At 40.0% G+C, this 13,340-nt stretch overlaps 1 protein-coding gene across 1 annotated transcript in view; it reads left to right on the top strand.

The window, feature by feature from the left end:
• The first annotated feature begins 2,498 nt into the window (after positions 1-2,498).
• The window catches only part of LOC139375515 (multiple PDZ domain protein-like), a 108,160-nt gene continuing 97,318 nt past the window's right edge, over positions 2,499-13,340 (top strand). Inside the window, exons 1-2 of the mRNA XM_071117348.1 lie at positions 2,499-2,577; positions 2,699-2,745. The gene's annotated coding sequence lies outside the window, so the exon portion shown is untranslated. The remainder of the gene's footprint in view (positions 2,578-2,698; positions 2,746-13,340) is intronic.

The following is a 13,340-nucleotide window of genomic DNA, read 5'->3' as shown; positions in this document are numbered from 1 at the left end:
GAGCGTATCTAACCAGCACCTCGCGCGGGGACAGGGAGCGACGCCCATTCCATCCCGTCACCGCTACCGAGCATCATCAGTCTCGAACACTGCTAACGGGAGAAGCTCGAGCCTACCGTATATCACCCCCACTACACAGTGCAGGCCACTTCTATTCTAACATCAAATAGGTCATTCATAATCGTAGAAAAACGATGCATTGACTTACCACATCTCACACGAAGCTGCAGCAATGGTCGCGCACAGATCCAGGCATTGAAAGCGCAGTGTCTTTACAATAACCGCCGTCTCCCTTGTAACAGTCCAGAGTTCTTGCTTGGAAGCAAAAAAAATCCCCTCAAATGAATGAAAAATTAAGCAATTTGATTCCAAGTCAGCGATGCTTTTATATCGTCAAGGTAAATTCTGATTCCTCTTATAACAACAAAAAAAAACGCTTATACGATATATAGTCTTCGCAGTTCTTGATTGTAACATGGGCTAACGGACAACCTTTCGACGGCTCAGTGTTTAGTATCCAGATCACTGTTCACAGAACGCCACCGGTGAAGGGGTACAGACCGCAACGCAACGAGTCCAGGATTGGAAGAGAGGACGGGAACACTATAGCTAAAGATCCACGAAGCCAGCTCTCTCTCTCTCTCTCTCTCTCTCTCTCTCTCAGTTCGGTCTCTTTCTGTATTTCTCTCAGCTCTCTCTCCCTCTCTCTTAGCGGTCTTCAAAAACGTCCACGTAGAGAGCACGTTGACCTGTTCGCGGGAAGAGCAAAGGGGTCAAAAAATGACAACCCAATTTGGAAGTGGATGCTCAGACGAGATAAGATTCGGATAAGTGGAGCGGAGCGCAGAGCGATGCAGGCGGGCTTGTGGTGATGCCTCCTCGGGCAAGAAGAGGGGACCAAGTCAAAGGAAAACACGGAACTGGATCGTGGCTCAATAAGTGTGAGAGGGTTCCATCTGCTGTATGAATAGAATACATTAATCATGAAGCTCTTTATCCACATATACTGAATAAAAATATAAACGCGACATGTAAAGTGTCGGTTCCACGTTTCATGAGCTGAAATACAAGATCCCGCAAATGTTCCATTCAGCGCACAAAAAAAAAACGTATTTCTCTAAAATGTTGTGCACAAATGTGCTTACATCCCTGTTGGTAAGCATTTATTCCTTTGCCCCAAGATAATCCATGCACCCGACAGGTGTGGCATATCCACCTTGTGCTGGGGACAATAAAACGCTGCTCTAAAATGTGCAGTTTTGTCACAACACATTGCCACAGATGTCTCACGTTTTGAGGGAGCGTGCAATTGGCTAGCTGACTGGAGGAATGTTCACCAGAGCTGTTGCCAGATAATTTAATGTTAATTTTTCTACCATAAACCGCCTCCAATGTCATTTTAGATAATTTGGCTGATATGTCCAACCAGCCTCACAACCGCAGACCACGTGTGTATGGCGTTGTGTGGGCGAGTGGTTTGCTGATGTCAACGTTGTGAACAGAGTGCCCCGTGGTGGCGCTGGGGTTATGGTATGGGCAGGCATAAATTACAGACAACGAACACAATTGCATTTTATCTATGGCAATTTGAATGCACAGAGATACCGTGACGAGATCCCGAGTCCCATTGTCGTGCCATTCACCCGCAGCCATCACCACATGTTTCAGCATGATAACGCACGGACCCCATATCGCAAGGATCTGTACACAATTCCCGGAAGCTGAAAACGTCCCAGTTCTTCCATGGCCTGTACACTCACCAGACACGTTACCCACGTTTCTGTTTCCGCCCAATATCCAGCCACTTTGCACAGCCTATTGAAGGAGGGAGTGGAACAACATTCCACAGGCCACAATCAAACGTCTGATCAACACCGCTCGATGCGAAAGAGAAGTGTCACACTGCACGAGACTAAAGGTCGTCACACCAGATAACCTACTGACTGGTTTTCTGATCCACGCCCCTTTACCTTCTGTTACATTTAATGTACAGTACATGTGACCAACAAATGCATTTGTATTCCCTGTGTTCCTAATACATAGATTAGGGCCTAAGGCACTTATTTCAATTTTATTGATTTCCTTTAATGAACTGTACCTCAGTAAAAATCTTAAATTGTTCCATGTTGCGTTTATATTTTTTGTTGAGCCTATGCTATGCCACGTTATTTGTTGGGGTTATCATAGAATTACATTACTATTGTGTAGGACCAATCTGCATTGTTGACTCATTTATTTAGTCAGAGTTTAGTCAGAAAATGGCATTCTCTTGTCCAAAGATAGGCCTATAGCTTTAAACCTTCAAAATGAATATAGTATCACAATCACCATGAAATAACTACTGGAGTGAATTTGAGATGAAACTTAATTTTATTACCTGAAGAAAACTAGTGTGTATTTTCATTGAGTCTATGAGGACGGACGAGAAGGTCGCAGGTGCGCGTCTGGTCCGCTTTCAGGACGTCAGAAGATCACCGGTGAGGTGCGCATGCGTCCCTCACAGTGTGAAACGGATCGGCACACGCTTGATAAAACAGTTGATCTCCGTCTGTTTTGATATATTTTGTGGTATTTTACGTAGGTTTAAAACATACAATTCATTTAGGTTTATGGTATTAATGTTATATTCATACATGTAGCTCTAAAACGGACAAAATGTTGATTTTTTTTTTCCCCCTGGCGACCGCGGACTTCTTAGGGGGACCTGTTGATTCTACGGTGTAGCCCACCGAAGCAGCAATGGAGGTGAGCTAACGGTGACGGGATTGTGAGTCTTCGGGATATCTAGCCTATGCCATTATAGGCTACTGTTAACATTTACCCCAGCATTTTTCTCTCCATTAGACCTGAGACGACCTATTTACTGAAGTGCAGAGATTTATTTGCCATCCACATTGGGAAATAAGTGCGCTGGATTTATGCGTTGACTGTTATCACTTGTGGGCTACTGTTACTGCACTCAAGGCACTCAGATCTTATCTGTAGGCTATAGGCTACTATTATTTTGACAATAAAATCTGTTTATAATTCATAAACTTAAACCTAAAATAGCCTATAGGCTACCAACACTCAGGGAAACTGATTTCTAAATTAGGAACTGCTTATTCAATACCACGTCGTATTATTTTTATTTTGCGTTCTCTTGTCACATAATACACGTTATTTTGGCTTCATGTTTTTGATATTCACCACAGCTGCCTGTTAACCATTCTTGTCTAGCCCACTAAATCAATCTCGTTATCAAACGCACCGCTTGTCTCTCTCTCTTGCTTGAGTGGCCTGGGGGTGTATTCATTACTGCAAACCGTAGCAAAACCTTTTCCAACTGTTCCCGATAATTTCTCATTGGACACGTTCAGGTTAGTCCCTTCCCATTTCGACCGCCTGCTTCCTAGTGAATAAGCTAGATCCCTGTCAGGTCCCATGCACCTGGCACAAAATGATCGTGAGGCTGCATGTCAACTGTAATTACCGTGAGTCTTGGATAAGGCTATTTGCCGATGGTAATCTCATTTAAGAGCATTAGGTTTACTTCGGGAAGGCGCTTGCTAACAAGCTTGTTTGAGCATACACCTCGTGCGTTCCAAATGACGCCCTATAAAAATTTTCCTCTGTCATTTATCATGCAAACACATGTATATTTTTATTGTGGCGCTGCATCAGTGAGATATGGACAGGACGGTATGAGCTTCAGTTCTCCAGCCATGGAATTAGCCCACTGCGTCACCGGGATGGAGCTAGCAAAGAAGGCTGTTCATTTTTGTCTATTCAAACAGAGCTCATTTGAAAAGCAACAATTACACATTAAGATCAGGTGTGGCCAACACACCTGAACACACTCAGCAAGATGGGGGATAGAGAGAGTTTTGTTGATGCTGAGAACGGAATGTATATCTTTTAACATTCTTAGAACGTTCTTGTGTTTTTTTTATAGAACGTTTTCTTAATTGTTCTGAGAACATGACTTTACATAGAACTACAAGGAAACCTGTAGAAAACATTATGCCGAAGTACTGAAATTCCCACCTAAGAAACAAATGGTTGTCAGAACGTTATGTGCTAGCTGGGTAGCTTGCACCATTCCCAGAATGTTGTGGATAGGTTCTATGCAAAATAACCATAGGACAACCATGCTCTCGCAAACGCGAAGAAACATATGGTTGTCAGAACGTTATGTGCTAGCTGGGTAGCTTGCACCATTCCCAGAATGTTGTGGATAGGTTCTATGCAAAATAACCATAGGACAACCATGCTCTCGCAAACTCGAAGAAACATATGGTTGTCAGAACGTTATGTGCTAGCTGGGTAGCTTGCACCATTCCCAGAATGTTGTGGGTAGGTTCTATGCAAAATAACCATAGGACAACCATGCTCTCGCAAACTCGAGGAAACATATGGTTGTCAGAACGTTATGTGCTAGCTGGGTATTCCCCATATGGGGTCTTAAAGAGGGAGTGAGGGGGCAGAAGCTGAGCTGCAAATTAAGCATCTTAGCAACAAGTATAAAAGGAACATTGAAGTGTTTTATTTAAAAAATATTTGTTTTATTTAACAACATTTGTTTTATTTAACAACAACATTTGTTTTATTTAACAATATTTTGTTAAATTAAACAGCCTACATGAAGACTTTCTGATTTAATACTAGGAGGCCTAAACACACAAATCAAATTAAATTATATTTGTCACGTCCACAGGTTACAGCAGGTATATGATACATCACATCCACAGTTTACAGCAGGTATATGATACATCCACAGTTTACAGCAGGTATATGATACATCCACAGTTTACAGCAGGTATATGATACATCACATCCACAGTTTACAGCAGGTATTTGATACATCACATCCACAGTTTACAGCAGGTATATGATACATCCACAGTTTACAGCAGGTATATGATACATCACATCCACAGTTTACAGCAGGTATATGATACATCCACCGTTTACAGCAGGTATATGATACATCCACAGTTTACAGAAGGTATATGATACATCCACAGTTTACAGCAGGTATATGATACATCCACAGTTTACAGCAGGTATATGATACATCACATCCACAGTTTACAGCAGGTATATGATACATCACATCCACAGTTTACAGCAGGTATATGATACATCCACAGTTTACAGCAGGTATATGATACATCCACAGTTTACAGCAGATATATGATACATCCACAGTTTACAGCAGGTATATGATACATCACATCCACAGTTTACAGCAGGTATATGATATATCCACAGTTTACAGCAGGTACATGATACATCACATCCACAGTTTACAGCAGGTATATGACACATCACATCCACAGTTTACAGCAGGTATATGACACATCACATCCACAGTTTACAGCAGGTATATGACACATCACATCCACAGTTTACAGCAGGTATATAATACATGCACAGTTTACAGCAGGTATATGATACATCACATCCACAGTTTACAGCAGGTACATGATACATCCACAGTTTACAGCAGGTACATGATACATCACATCCACAGTTTACAGCAGGTATATGACACATCACATCCACAGTTTACAGCAGGTATGTGATACATCCACAGTTTACAGCAGGTACATGATACATCACATCCACAGTTTACAGCAGGTATATGATACATCACATCCACAGTTTACAGCAGGTATATGATACATCCACAGTTTACAGCAGGTATATAATACATGCACAGTTTACAGCAGGTATATGATACATCACATCCACAGTTTACAGCAGGTACATGATACATCCACAGTTTACAGCAGGTACATGATACATCACATCCACAGTTTACAGCAGGTATATGACACATCACATCCACAGTTTACAGCAGGTATATGATACATCCACAGTTTACAGAAGGTATATGATACATCACATCCACAGTTTACAGCAGGTATATGATACATCACATCCACAGTTTACAGCAGGTACATGATACATCCACAGTTTACAGCAGGTACATGATACATCACATCCACAGTTTACAGCAGGTACATGATACCTCACATCCACAGTTTACAGCAGGTACATGATACATCCACAGTTTACAGCAGGTACATGATACATCACATCCACAGTTTACAGCAGGTATATGACACATCACATCCACAGTTTACAGCAGGTATATGATACATCCACAGTTTACAGAAGGTATATGATACATCCACAGTTTACAGCAGGTATATGATACATCCACAGTTTACAGCAGGTATATGTTACATCACATCCACAGTTTACAGCAGGTATATGACACATCCACAGTTTACAGAAGGTATAAAAGGTGCGGTGAAATGCTTGTGTGCTAGCTCACTCGACATTACAGTACAATAATAACAATCAACATTACCGTACAACAATAACACTCAACATTGCGTAATAACACTCAACATTGCGTAATAACACTCAACATTGCGTAATAACACTCAACATTGCGTAATAACACACAACATTGCGTAATAACACTCAACATTGCGTAATAACACACAACATTGCGTAATAACACTCAACATTGCGTAATAACACTCAACATTGCGTAATAACACTCAACATTGCGTAATAACACACAACATTGCGTAATAACACTCAACATTGCGTAATAACACACAACATTGCGTAATAACACTCAACATTGCGTAATAACACACAACATTGCGTAATAACACTCAACATTGCGTAATAACACTCAACATTGCGTAATAACACTCAACATTGCAGAATGTTGATAACAACACTAAAGAGTCAAGTAAAAATATAAAGTAAAATAAGAGGTTTTATGCTTAGTAATACGCTGATATGTAAACAGTATGACAGAACAGATAATGAACAGTATGATATACAGAACAGATAATGAACAATATGATATACAGAACAGATAATGAACAGTATGATATACAGAACAGATAATGAACAATAAGATATACAGAATAGATAATGAACAGTATGATATACAGAACAGATAATGAACAATAAGATATACAGAATAGATAATGAACAATATGATATACAGAACAGATAATGAACAGTATAATATACAGAACAGATAATGAACAGTATGATATACAGAACAGATAATGAACAATAAGATATACAGAATAGATAATGAACAATATGATATACAGAACAGATAATGAACAGTATTATATACAGAACAGATAATGAACAGTATGATATACAGAACAGATAATGAACAGTATGATATACAGAACAGATAATGAACAGTATTATATACAGAACAGATAATGAACAGTATGATATACAGAACAGATAATGAACAGTATAATATACAGAATAGATAATGAACAGTATAATATACAGAACAGATAATGAACAGTATAATATACAGAACAGATAATGAACAATAATATATACAGAATAGATAATGAGCAATATGATATACAGAATAGATAATGAACAATATGATATACAGAATAGATAATGAGCAATATGATATACAGAATAGATAATGAACAATATGATATACAGAATAGATAATGAACAATATGATATACAGAATAGATAATGAACAATATGATATACATAATAGATAATGCACAATAGTATATACAGTATAGATAAGGAACAATAAGATATACAGAACAGATAATGAATGATAGTATATACAGTATAGATAAGGAACAATAAGATATACAGAACAGATAATGAATGATAGTATATACAGTATAGATAAGGAACAATAAGATATACAGTATAGATACTGAATGATAGTATATACAGTATAGATAAGGAACAATATGATATACAGAATAGATAATGAATGATAGTATATACAGTATAGATAAGGAACAATAAGATATACAGAATAGATAATGAATGATAGTATATACAGTATAGATAAGGAACAATATGATATACAGAATAGATAATGAATGATAGTATATACAGTATAGATAAGGAACAATAAGATATACAGTATAGATACTGAATGATAGTATATACAGTATAGATAAGGAACAATATGATATACAGAATAGATAATGAATGATAGTATATACAGTATAGATAAGGAACAATAAGATATACAGAATAGATAATGAATGATAGTATATACAGTATAGATAAGGAACAATAAGATATACAGTATAGATACTGAATGATAGTATATACAGTATAGATAAGGAACAATATGATATACAGAATAGATAATGAATGATAGTATATACAGTATAGATAAGGAACAATATGATATACAGAATAGATAATGAATGATAGTATATACAGTATAGATAAGGAACAATATGATATACAGAATAGATAATGAATGATAGTATATACAGTATAGATAAGGAACAATAAGATATACAGTATAGATACTGAATGATAGTATATACAGTATAGATAAGGAACAATATGATATACAGAATAGATAATGAATGATAGTATATACAGTATAGATAAGGAACAATAAGATATACAGTATAGATAATGAATGTGCTTTGAGTATGACTGCATTTACACATATAAAGTAAACAGACTCATTCTACATTTATGTTTGTTGAAGTTGATTTAACTTATAAAATTAAGGCAACCAGCTGCAATACAAGTTAGGCGAATGTGTTGAGACACATAAGTGTGTGTTGAGATTGTATTGCGGCTAGTGCAAGATCAGTGGGGCCTCATTTATCAACTGTGCATACATTTCTTACAAAAAATCTGGCACACACACACACACACACACACACACACACACACACACACAGGCTGTGTTTTCAATGTATCAAAGACACATCCTCCTCCACTTACCCTCGCCTTATGCCCTCAGGGGAATCCCCCAGCGGCCATCTTTGTCATTGGTTTAAATGATTAGCCAAGCAAGAGAAGTTGGCAACGGAAGCCCCTCAGCACTTTTAGATCGAGTTTGCGAGTGTACAGTTCTGTTCACCCCGGGGCCTGAAACGACCCATAATTCTAATTCGCGATGATCGTACATCCGCTTTCGAAAAGTTAAAACCAACATTAATATGGGAGACGTCAACATAAAAGTGTAAGGTAAAAAAACGAATGTAAATAAGTTAGATATTGTGCTACTAATGCACATGACAGCAACAAACACGTATCATGAGTTATTATATTTTTTTGTTTGGTTTGCTTTTGGAAACGTTAACTTGCGTTCGTAACTTTCCCTGACGTCACACTCATACCCAATTGTAAATTGTCGATTTTACCTGCTGTAGTAGGACGGCTAACATTCGATGTCTGCGGATGCGTTGTCCTCCATCCAAGATATGAAATAGGATCCTATTGGACTGTAGTGCATATGAAATAGGATCCTATTGGACTGTAGTGCATATGAAATAGGATCCTATTGGACTGTAGTGCATATGAAATAGGATCCTATTGGACTGTAGTGCATATGAAATAGGATCCTATTGGACTGTAGTGCATATGAAATAGGATCCTATTGGACTGTAGTGCATATGAAATAGGATCCTATTGGACTGTAGTGCATATTAAAAGCACACACAAATGTTTCCACGATGACTGACAACACAAACCGTGGGATGAACGGGTGACACATTTTCCGGGGCACGAGCGGTCCGTTTAAAAATGTATTCCTTCCTGTGAGATTGATTGTCCTTCCTGCTAGATTGATTGTCCTTCCTGCTAGATTGATTGTCCTTCCTGCTAGATTGATTGTCCTTCCTGCTAGATTGATTGTCCTTCCTGCAAGATTGATTGTCCCTCCTGCGAGATTGATTGTCCTTACTGCTAGATTGATTGTCCTTCCTGCGAGATTGATTGTCCCTCCTGCGAGATTGATTGTCCCTCCTGTGAGATTGATTGTCCTTCCTGCTAGATTGATTGTCCTTCCTGCTAGATTGATTGTCCTTCCTGCAAGATTGATTGTCCCTCCTGCGAGATTGATTGTCCTTACTGCTAGATTAATTGTCCTTCCTGCGAGATTGATTGTCCGTCCTGCGAGATTGATTGGCCCTCCTGTGAGATTAATTGTCCCTCCTGTGAGATTAATTGTCCCTCCTGCGAGATTGATTGTCCCTCCTGTGAGATTGATTGTCCTTCCTGCTAGATTGATTGTCCTTCCTGCTAGATTGATTGTCCTTCCTGCTAGATTGATTGTCCCTCCTGTGAGATTGATTGTCCTTCCTGCTAGATTGATTGTCCTTCCTGCTAGATTGATTGTCCTTCCTGCAAGATTGATTGTCCCTCCTGCGAGATTGATTGTCCTTACTGCTAGATTGATTGTCCTTCCTGCGAGATTGATTGTCCCTCCTGCGAGATTGATTGTCCCTCCTGTGAGATTGATTGTCCTTCCTGCTAGATTGATTGTCCTTCCTGCTAGATTGATTGTCCTTCCTGCAAGATTGATTGTCCCTCCTGCGAGATTGATTGTCCTTACTGCTAGATTAATTGTCCTTCCTGCGAGATTGATTGTCCGTCCTGCGAGATTGATTGGCCCTCCTGTGAGATTAATTGTCCCTCCTGTGAGATTAATTGTCCCTCCTGCGAGATTGATTGTCCCTCCTGTGAGATTGATTGTCCTTCCTGCTAGATTGATTGTCCCTCCTGTGAGATTGATTGTCCTTCCTGCTAGATTAATTGTCCCTCCTGCGAGATTGATTGTCCCTCCTGCGAGATTGATTGTCCTTTCAAGCTATTGAAAAGTATCCTCAATACCACAGCAGAATACAAGTCGTTGTTCAGTGATTGGTTAATCATGTTAGGTTCTAAATGAACCGAGTAAAAACTCACAGAGGATGATTAAAGGGTCCGACAGCTGAACAGACGAAGACATGTTCCCACCAGAGCAAGAATATAGACCTCCATGTAGGTGAATTCTCCTCCTTACACATCTGAACAGCCAAAGACATGTTCCCACCAGAGCAAGAATATAGACCTCCATGTAGGTGAATTCTCCTCCTTACACATCTGAACAGACAAAGACATGTTCCCACCAGAGCAAGAAGATAGACCTCCATGTAGGTGAATTCTCCTCCTTACACATCTGAACAGCCAAAGACATGTTCCCACCAGAGCAAGAATATAGACCTCCATGTAGGTGAATTCTCCTCCTTACACATCTGAACAGCCAAAGACATGTTCCCACCAGAGCAAGAATATAGACCTCCATGTAGGTGAATTCTCCTCCTTACACATCTGAACAGACGAAGAAGACATGTTCCCACCAGAGCAAGAATATAGACCTCCATGTAGGTGAATTCTCCTCCTTACACATCTGAACAGCCAAAGACATGTTCCCACCAGAGCAAGAATATAGACCTCCATGTAGGTGAATTCTCCTCCTTACACATCTGAACAGAAGAAGACATGTTCCCACCAGAGCAAGAATATAGACCTCCATGTAGGTGAAGTCTCCTCCTTACACATCTGAACAGCCAAAGACATGTTCCCACCAGAGCAAGAATATAGACCGCCATGTAGGTGAATTCTCCTCCTTACACATCTGAACAGCCAAAGACATGTTCCCACCAGAGCAAGAATATAGACCGCCATGTAGGTGAATTCTCCTCCTTACACATCTGAGCAGCCAAAGACATGTTCCCACCAGAGCAAGAATATAGACCTCCATGTAGGTGAAGTCTCCTCCTTACACATCTGAACAGCCAAAACGTCTCTGTTGCCAGACAGAAACTTTAGTGGCATATGTTCTTCCTCACTTCATCTGACCTCTGACCTCGCACCCGACGTCCTCACTCCTCCCTAACTCACGGCTCTCCTGTTGACTTTGTACCCGACCGTGGCCCTTCTCCTTCCCATGGGGTCCCTGATGTCTAACAATAACACTGTCTGACAGAACGTAAACGTTCTACGTTCCCCCTTTTTCTCTGCCTCAGTGACTGAGGATATTTCATGAGGATATTTCATATGATCAAGTTTAGAAGTTCAGAACCCATCGATCAATAGATGACTGTGGTTCCATCTCCTGCCTTGGTATACAGGCTATGATGTGGTGCTCCTATTGCACAGCAATACTGCAGCATACTCATACTGTAAAATATTTTACCAGTCTATTTACGTTCGAGCGTGCTTGGCTATTGAATGAGTGATTTGATAAATGGTAGCCTAATATTTGTTGTGTAGCAGGGATAAACCAGTCATGTCCTGCAATATGATCCGGATTCAGACCTACAGTATATAATAAAATGAGAGGCATGTTCTGCGATATGATCCGGATTCAGACCTACATGTTCTGCGATATGATCCGGATTCAGACCTACATGTCCTGCGATATGATCCGGATTCAGACCTACAGTATATAATAAAATGAGAGGCATGTTCTGCGATATGATCCGGATTCAGACCTACATGTCCTGCGATATGATCCGGATTCAGACCTACATGTCCTGCGATATGATCCGGATTCAGACCTACAGTATATAATAAAATAGAGAGGCATGTCCTGCAATATGATCCGGATTCAGACCTACATGTCCTGCGATATGATCCGGATTCAGACCTACATGTCCTGCGATATGATCCGGATTCAGACCTACATGTCCTGCAATATGATCCGGATTCAGACCTACATGTCCTGCGATATGATCCGGATTCAGACCTACAGTATATAATAAAATAGAGAGGCATGTCCTGCAATATGATCCGGATTCAGACCTACATGTCCTGCGATATGATCCGGATTCAGACCTACATGTCCTGCGATATGATCCGGATTCAGACCTACAGTATATAATAAAATAGAGAGGCATGTCCTGCAATATGATCCGGATTCAGACCTACATGTCCTGCGATATGATCCGGATTCAGACCTACATGTCCTGCGATATGATCCGGATTCAGACCTACAGTATATAATAAAATAGAGAGGCATGTCCTGCAATATGATCCGGATTCAGACCTACATGTCCTGCAATATGATCCGGATTCAGACCTACATGTCCTGCGATATGATCCGGATTCAGACCTACAGTATATAATAAAATAGAGAGGCATGTCCTGCAATATGATCCGGATTCAGACCTACATGTCCTGCGATATGATCCGGATTCAGACCTACATGTCCTGCGATATGATCCGGATTCAGACCTACATGTCCTGCGATATGATCCGGATTCAGACCTACAGTATATAATAAAATAGAGAGGCATGTCCTGCAATATGATCCGGATTCAGACCTACATGTTCTGCGATATGATCCGGATTCAGACCTACATGTCCTGCAATATGATCCGGATTCAGACCTACATGTCCTGCGATATGATCCGGATTCAGACCTACAGTATATAATAAAATGAGAGGCATGTCCTGCGATATGATCCGGTTTCAGACCTACAGTATATAATGAAATGAGAGGCATGTCCTGTGGTTGA

Source organism: Oncorhynchus clarkii, chromosome 19 (genome assembly GCF_045791955.1).
Source record: "Oncorhynchus clarkii lewisi isolate Uvic-CL-2024 chromosome 19, UVic_Ocla_1.0, whole genome shotgun sequence".
NCBI classification, from domain to species: Eukaryota; Metazoa; Chordata; class Actinopteri; order Salmoniformes; family Salmonidae; genus Oncorhynchus; species Oncorhynchus clarkii.
The sequence above is the reverse complement of the archived record's forward strand: the minus strand, read 5'-3'. Positions and strand labels throughout refer to the sequence as shown.